We start from the raw sequence: 8201 nt of genomic DNA, 5'->3' as shown, positions 1-8201 counted from the left end.
CTGGTGACCTTGTTCTTGTCTTGTTTTATCATAGTCTAAGAGTGATCTTACTTGATATGATATTCTAGGAGGTCATTTTTTTGTCCCAAAGGAGAAAACTGGGCTGACTATGAGTGTCAGACCAGCTTGTAAGAACACTGATGTTTAGTTGTGAATGTCAGACCAGTTCTGGATGTCACCGGCTGCCTTTTCTTTTCATTACATTTGAAACCTTTCAAGAGGGCACACAGGAATTTCTAAGTTCCATCAGTACCCTGCATGGGCAAAGGAAACCTTGGGAACTTAGATGAAGGTCCTTTCTCTTTTCTCAACTCTAGTTTGCAAGTATCTCTTACCCCAACAGAGGCATTCCTTGGTTAGAGTGTATATGGAAGCCTTGGGGCTGATTACCAATGACAGACTGCAAGAGGCGTGGGGAAAGCAGCTGTCTCACTCTTGCTGTGGTCCTGCATATTAACGGCCCGCTCCCACTCCAGCTCAGACACAGCAGAGCACTCTTCTCTCAACTGTTACCTACTTCTCTCTTGCTCCTCCTCAACTCTTGGGCTAAAAGTGCAATTATTTTATGTTCATTTTTGAAAGGCAGAAGAGATTTGTGTCTAGGAGTTTCCCTGAATGTCTGGCTCTGCCACATACTAACTAGATCTTGGACAGAAAAATAGCTTCTCAAATATGAGACCCATGACATATGTCAGTGATGTTTCTCCTCTTCACGGTGACTGCTTCTATTCATTCTTCCTATTAGCTACTTCCGTGAGATGTGCAAGCAGGGGAAAGTGGAAAGGGAGAAGAGCTCTGGTTTTGTGAATATGGTAAAAGGTTAAACACCAAAAGTGTCTGCTTCTCTAAGCAGCATTGGTTTTTCACTAGACTCTGCAAATTTTCGCATTTCTCTATGGGGAAGATTAATTTTCTTCTGAGAACCTTCTTCTTTTCTGATCTATAGAAAATATAATATTTCTTTTATTGTCATACATTTGACAATATATAGGTCAAATAAACTTGGAGTGGGGGCAGCATACTATAGTTATTACAGTGTGTAGTGTAGAGGGGAGTTCCTAAGTCCAGCCACCTGGGCCCCTCTTAGGAAGAAAGTGAGCAAATTTACTGACCTTTATACTCCTCATTTTTCTGGATATCAATGTGGTAATAGAATATTCCTCGCATATTCATTGTGATGATTACATGAGTATTACCCTGGAATCTCTTAGAATGAGGTCTGATTTCTAGTTATATAATATAGGTTCTTATTATAGTGCCTGTCACATTATTATATAATTTAGTGGTTTAACGTATTTATTATCAATATTTTTACTTGTGAATTAAGACTCTGGTTTTATTAGATCAAGGAAATATCTCTCGCTCCTGTTCAGGGCTATATAATAAAAATTCCTTACTGGAAAGTCCTCTTTCCAGCGTAGGGAATAGAAGATGAATCGATCTTGCCCCACCATTATTTTCTAGATCTGAGTTCTCCGTAATGCCTTCAGCTTCTATGATGTATGTGATTGATGCTCAATAATTGTTGAAAGAAGAAGCAAATACTTTGTTCCATAGTTCTTAACTTCTCCACCATTTATGCAGGGACTATTTAGGATGATTTAGCTTGTAAAATATTGCCTAGGACTTCCATTTCAACACTTAGAATAGCATCAGAGACTGATTTACAAACTTCTGAGAGGCAGTGGCAGGAAGGTGGCTGGTAACAAGTTTATTATACAAGCTCTGTCCTTTGCAGAGCATATAAGAAATGTCAAGTGGATTTGAATTTACTTAAACCACAAATTTAATCTGTCCATCCTGTCTACTTTTTTTTCCTTTCTCACTGCCTGCAAAATATGATTTCTTCGTATTCAGACATATCACAGACTCTCATTGACAGACACTATTTGAATGTCTAAGTGAGAATTGATCCAATTCCTCATTTCATGAAAAGTTGATGTTCAGAGATTTAGGACGATAAGCTTCTGCAGGAAGGCCAGGAACAATGGGGGACAAGAAGGCAAAGGGATGCCCAGGCAAGCCAGGGCTTTCTCACCACACCTGGATTAGAGGGTTCAGCGGGACATCATCTTCATTTCTTTCTTTCAGTGGCAGCTCTGCCTTTGTTGTCACAGAGCAGAGCATATTTTTGGGACTGCCTTGATGCCCTTGGCTTAGCAGAAGATAGGAAGAATAACAGAGATTTCAAAACTGATTTAGAAGGCAGAGCATCTTAACTCATCCTCTTAATTACACCATAATAGCATTCAGAGCTTGAATGTATATCATCCTTGGCTCAAGGGAGATGTAAGTGCAGCAGTCTGTCCACAGTGACCCTGCTTCTCCCAGGACCTAGGATCCTCTCCAAGGTGGTGTAAATATGCACTGATGTTTCTAAATGGAGGCAAAGCTCAGCAGAATCTAATATCACAGAGAGGGTGGGAACATTGGCACTGGGGCCCAAGGGAACTGTGTGGTTTTGCAGCCTGAGAGTAAGAGTGAGAGTGAATGGCGACCACACTCTCCTGGGTGTGGGATCACAGTATCACTAGTGGAAACACAGAAAGTCTGAAGCAATCTAGAGCAATCTCTGCAACAGTGTCTAGCTAAGGAGCTATTACTTCATATCAAAACTTCCCCCACATTGGTGGATTAAAACAATAGGTATTTATTTTTGCATAAGAGTCTGTGAGTCCATAAATTCTGTTAGTCTCAATAAACCTCTGTTGATTTCCAGCACAACTTGTTCATGTATCTCTGGACACCAGATGGGTCAAGGATGTCCTCACTCACACATCTTGTGGTTGGAAAACTATAAGTGCCATGAGACTGATTATCATTCATCATCCAGGATGCTGGTCTAGTCGTTATCTCTTTGGAGCTGGTCATGATTGTAAGGTCATGATTGTAAGCTTAGACTCAGAACTGGCTGCTGCCCATCATACTCTATTTTATTTTATGTAAATAAGTCACAAGATCAATCCTGATTTAAGGGCACAGGAAGGAAAAGACTACTCTGGTAGGAAAAGATGTACAGTCACATGGCAAGGGGGCATGAATAAAGGAAGGGGAGTACTTGGGTCATTTTTGCAATTGGCATGAGATGGTGCTAAACACATTTTTGCCAAATGAATCAATGACCTTAAATGACACCTACTTCTCCACCATTACATGTTTCAATGCTCCCTACAACTTAAACCTGAATAGTTACTAGAGCACTGTCTTCAAAAGAAAGCTCTAGCTTCAATTATAGTCTAACTTCTTTGAAGCCAGTAAACAGAATTAATTGAAGATGCTATTTTACCTCTTTGGAACTTGTTTCTGTGAAACAATGAAAAGAGCTTGAAACTCCACAATGGATTTAAAAATATATATTTTTTTCAGGCATTCTATAAAAAGTTTCTGAAATAGGAATTCTTTGTCACATCTTTGTATCCTTCTCTTTTAGTATTAAAGTACTCATGTATTTTTGAGGGTGGGGGCACTATAAAAACATTTACCTAGGTTTTGCCAAGGACCCAGAGGTCAGAAATTGATAAGATCTGGACTGTCTATTTTCTATATCACTTTTATGATGGCTTCTTCTATAGAGTATTTCTTACTAATAGAAAGAGACACTTCTGAAGGGGTCACCTGGCATTTCCAAAGGGCTTCAAAACATTCGGAGTTTTCCCTGTGGAAAATTTGTGAGGTCAGTGAGTATTTTCATTCTTCTTGATTTCTAGATAAAGGTCTAGATGCAGGTGGTATGCCCTAGTTCACAGGATATGTCAATGGTTGAACTTGTGTAAAACCTCATAGCTCAAGGCTCCATCAGTTTTCTGACCTGTATTTTTACTGGTTGGTGAAAGCAGATTGAGTCCACAAGCTTGGATTCTACCCTGCAGCTCTCAGCTGGGAGTCATAACCTTACACTGTATAGCAAACAGGGATTTCAGAGGCTTTTTCGTCTAGGGTCGAATTTTGATCTGGCTGTGAAATTGATTTAGTGAATTGTAGGTAAACATTTTTAAAAATGAAATAGAATAGAATTTTAAAAAGAATGAAATAGCAATTAGGTTAAATTTAGATAGTAAATGTTGATGATAAGGTTGATGTTCTCTAAGCAAAGTTTTACATGTATATGTACAGTATAGGTATACATGTATACAGGGTTGTGATTTAGAGTACTGTCATGTTCAAAAACACTTTAAAGTCATTGGTCTAATCTGACCTTTCCTTATTTTAGAACTCAGGAGATTGAAGTTCAGGGACATGAAGCATTGTGACTGAAGTCACCCAAAACATTGGTGGATGAAGAATACATATTTCCCACTTCCCACAGGAGGAAAGAGCAAGGATTGTTGAGTCAAAAAGAAGTTAGTTCAGTTCTTCCTCCTGGCCCGCATTATATATTAGTTGTGTAAAAATAGATAAATTGCTTATCTTCATTTTAAAGATGAGAAAGCTGAGGCTTGGAGAGCTTAATACTTATATCTTAGGGGTTAGAGTTGGGGTTAAATAAGATAATACTGCAAAGGTTGTACAATTAATACCTAACTCATTTTGTAAATCAGTTTTCATGCTGGTCCTTTCTTATGTCTCATTCCCAAAGACCACAATCATTTCACTTCTAAATATAATTCCTATTGATACAAATAATATGTGTATAGATAGATAGGCAGACAGATTATGGTTACACTTTGACATAATAAATGATAAATATGTGCTAAGTCTTCTAGAAATTATAAGAGAACATATAATTAATCTCATAGACAAAAATTAAATAGATATCCATGAAAAGTTACCTTGTAAAACCAAGTAGAACTTGATCATTTTATGATATGAATGACTCAAAATAAATGTAACAATTTTGAAGGTGGAGAAATCATTGTGGAATAAAGGAATCAAGATGAACTGCTGGAAGAATATTTGACTCAGTGGTGTTTAAAGGATTGGGAGAATTTACAGAGCCATGGAAAGAAGATGGCATCTTGACAGGGGTGCGCATACAGACACAGAGGCAGAGGGTTTAAGGAGAGAGGAGATATTCAGATTGGATAATCTGGATGGTGCAGATAAAGGAACAAAGGATGCAGGACCTGGGTTGTTGCTCCAGCTTTGGGATCATCCTGCAGGAATGGAGCTCATGGGGAGTTTTGTCTGAGAGTGGAATGAGGAGAGAGTATTTAAAGGAAACGAATTTTCAGTTCAGTAGGATCACAGTTTCTTAGAGGTGATATGTCTGGCAAAACTTTAATCACAGTTGGTTAATTGATCTATATAATCCTATGTTACAGAAGGCGGCAAAGGAGAAGGAGAAGAAGCAGTGGGAGTAGGACTAAATGAGAGGGTGGGGGAAGGGAGGAGCAGAAGGAGTGAGCAGCAAAAGGGGAAGGGAATTGGCTCAAGTTGAACTTTCAAATTTGAGGTCAGATAGGCTGACGCCAAACCTCATGGGTTCTGGGTAAAACAGATTTGGAGAAATTTCTCTCATAGCATTAGACAAAAGTAGATAAGAAATGCTAAGCTCTGGAAAGAGTCAAGGAAAGAGGAGCAATCCACTCTTGACAAGGCCCAGAAAAATGTTTAGAATGGAGAGGTGATCAGTACCTGAAAGAAACCACATGAAAATATTCAGAGAGGTTTGCAGAAATTGTTCCACGTGGAATGACTGATGTCCCTGAGCAGATGTCTAGATGGAGTCAGCCTGCGTATTACAGACCACAGTCTGAAAGGATAACATAGGAAATAAAGGGTTTTTGTTTTTTGCACTTAACCTAAGAATAAAGATTTCATTGCCTGTAAGCTCAACACACAGGAAAATAATTACTGCGGTTTTCTCATTCCTAAGGCTTACGTTCATTTTACTGTCCATGTTTTCCAGCTTCATTGTCTTTTTATGTCATCCCAAGTTTCACTTTTATTTGCTTAAGTTAGGATAATTGTGAAAACCAAAAGTTATAGAATATCAATATTCTTTGCACCTCTAGTGCACTTACTATATGTGGGTAAAACAATAAAATTATTTCATTATTATTGCTGTTATTATTAGCAGTATTTTTATTATAATTTTACTATTTTTACCATTTTCTGAACACATACATTGTTAGAGGTAACTGATGCCAAATAAACAAAAGCCATGATAAAAATTTTACTAGTCTCTTAATAAGAAATGTACCCTGCTGATCCTCCATGTATTTAATTAGCCAGTCTTCAGATTTTATAGTTAATATCTTTTGGTGGAATATTTGAATAACTTTGTAATACAAAAACTGGTAGAAAATTTAGAGACCATGAATGAGTCTTCCCCCTTTTCCTTCTTTTTATGTTTTTGACACATGATCACAGTGCCTTCAACCTAATAGCCTACTCTTCCTCTTCACGATGGCTTTTTCTTTTTGTCTTGTTTTTTCTTAATTGTTTCCCTTGTAGTAGAGACTGAACACAATATTCCACCCGTGGCTTGACTTTAAAGAGAGAGTCACAGAGGGCTTGTGTTAGTTTTTTTGCTGTTATGACCAAAATACCTGATAAGAATGATTTAGAGGAGGAAAGGTTGATTTCAGGCTCACAGTTTCAGAGTTTCAGTCTGTAGTCAGCCAGTTCCATTGTTCTGGGCCCGAGGTGAAGCAGAACTTCACGGCAGAAGGGCCTGGTGGAGGAAAATTTCTCATCTCATGGTAGCCAGAAAGTGGGGTGAGAGGGGAGCCAGGGACAAGATAGAAAATCCCCAAGGACATACCCTCAGTGACCTAGCCACATTTTACTTGTTTATAGTTACCACCCAGTACAGTTCCTTTCAAAGTTTTAATCCATCAAATGTATTAACCTGCTGATTAGGTTACAGTTCTTACTATCTAATCATTACAGTTCTGAAAATTCCTGCAGTAACCCATGAATCTTGTGCCTGGATACTTCATATCCAAATTATAGCAGGGATGATTATGTGATTTGTATAGGACCTAGAATTTCTACTGTTACAATCACGTGTATCAGATTCGTGGTATCAAAATGATAACAGACACAAGTTATGGAACTTTCCAATTTTTCTTGGCACTGTCTTCCCCCAGGCCCCTCTGCTACTTGCTCTGTAGAGGCTGGATGCAGTAGACACATCACATGACATCTCTAGCTATCCTTGCTTCCCCTAGAGTAGGCTCATCTTTGGCACTGTTTCCATGGTTCCCACCATAGCAGAAGGATCAGCTCCTCCAGTGTTCAGACCCAACCCACCAGAGACTGGGCCAACAGAGACTCTGGTCCAATTCAATTCTTCAGGACTTAGATGCAGTGCCATTAGGCTTGAGATGCACCCCTTCAGTGGCTGCTTGAAGGGCCAGGTGACACTAAAAATAAGTAAAGACATTAATTCCCTATGGGACAAAAGTTGATCTAGGGCAGAGAAGAGATAGAACAGCCAGTAGGTTATTTCCACTTTCTCCTTCCAACAGCTTGGGTTGTTCTAATGTGCCACAAGTCTAAAATACGTAGTCGTCACAAGCCATCCATGGGCTCTGCGTGTGGACTATGCACATAGTAGCCAAGTGAGGGGACAAGTCTGGCATTGCACGTTGATTGGGCTGCTAGATGCAAGTGTTTGCCTTCCCTTTAGCTCTGCCTGTGATCCCACATAGCACCTGAGATGGGTGTGACTTGCCAAGATGTCAATCAATCTGTTGACCACAATACATCACAAAGCAAGACTCTACCCTTAAATCCTTATCCCCTGCCTTATTTGGTGAAAAACATTCTATCAAAACTCCTTTGTGTGTCCCCCTATAAAAATAAAGAGATTCCAGATACATGCTCTCTTTTCCAATGCTCTTTCCTGTGCTTCTTTTCCAGCATGGAAGCTGGCCCTTAAGGTCAAAGAGCCGTCCCATCCTTGATATGAAAATCACTTCTGAGTCCTGTGCCTTTCCTCCATATTCTTAGCTTAATATTGCAGCCAGCTCTTCTAAACCCAGTTCATCTCGTCAGTGTGGATGAGATACAGTGACATTCTGTGTGGATGGACAAGGGGCTGTGTTCTTGTGAAGACATGGGCAGCATGATACACAACCTTCTATTTGCTCTCTTCTTTCCCTACCTTGTGTCTGCACTTTTTCAATCTTGCTGCCTTAATATTTGCAGGAAAGCAATAGTATCCCTGCTGTCTCCTGGGCTCTGTCTTCTAGAGAGCCTGGGTGAAGCCACACACTGATTCTGTAATCATTTAGGCTACAAACACTAAGGGC

Source organism: Marmota flaviventris, chromosome 3 (assembly GCF_047511675.1).
Source record: "Marmota flaviventris isolate mMarFla1 chromosome 3, mMarFla1.hap1, whole genome shotgun sequence".
In the NCBI taxonomy this organism is placed as follows: Eukaryota; Metazoa; Chordata; class Mammalia; order Rodentia; family Sciuridae; genus Marmota; species Marmota flaviventris.
This window is presented reverse-complemented; position numbering follows the sequence as displayed.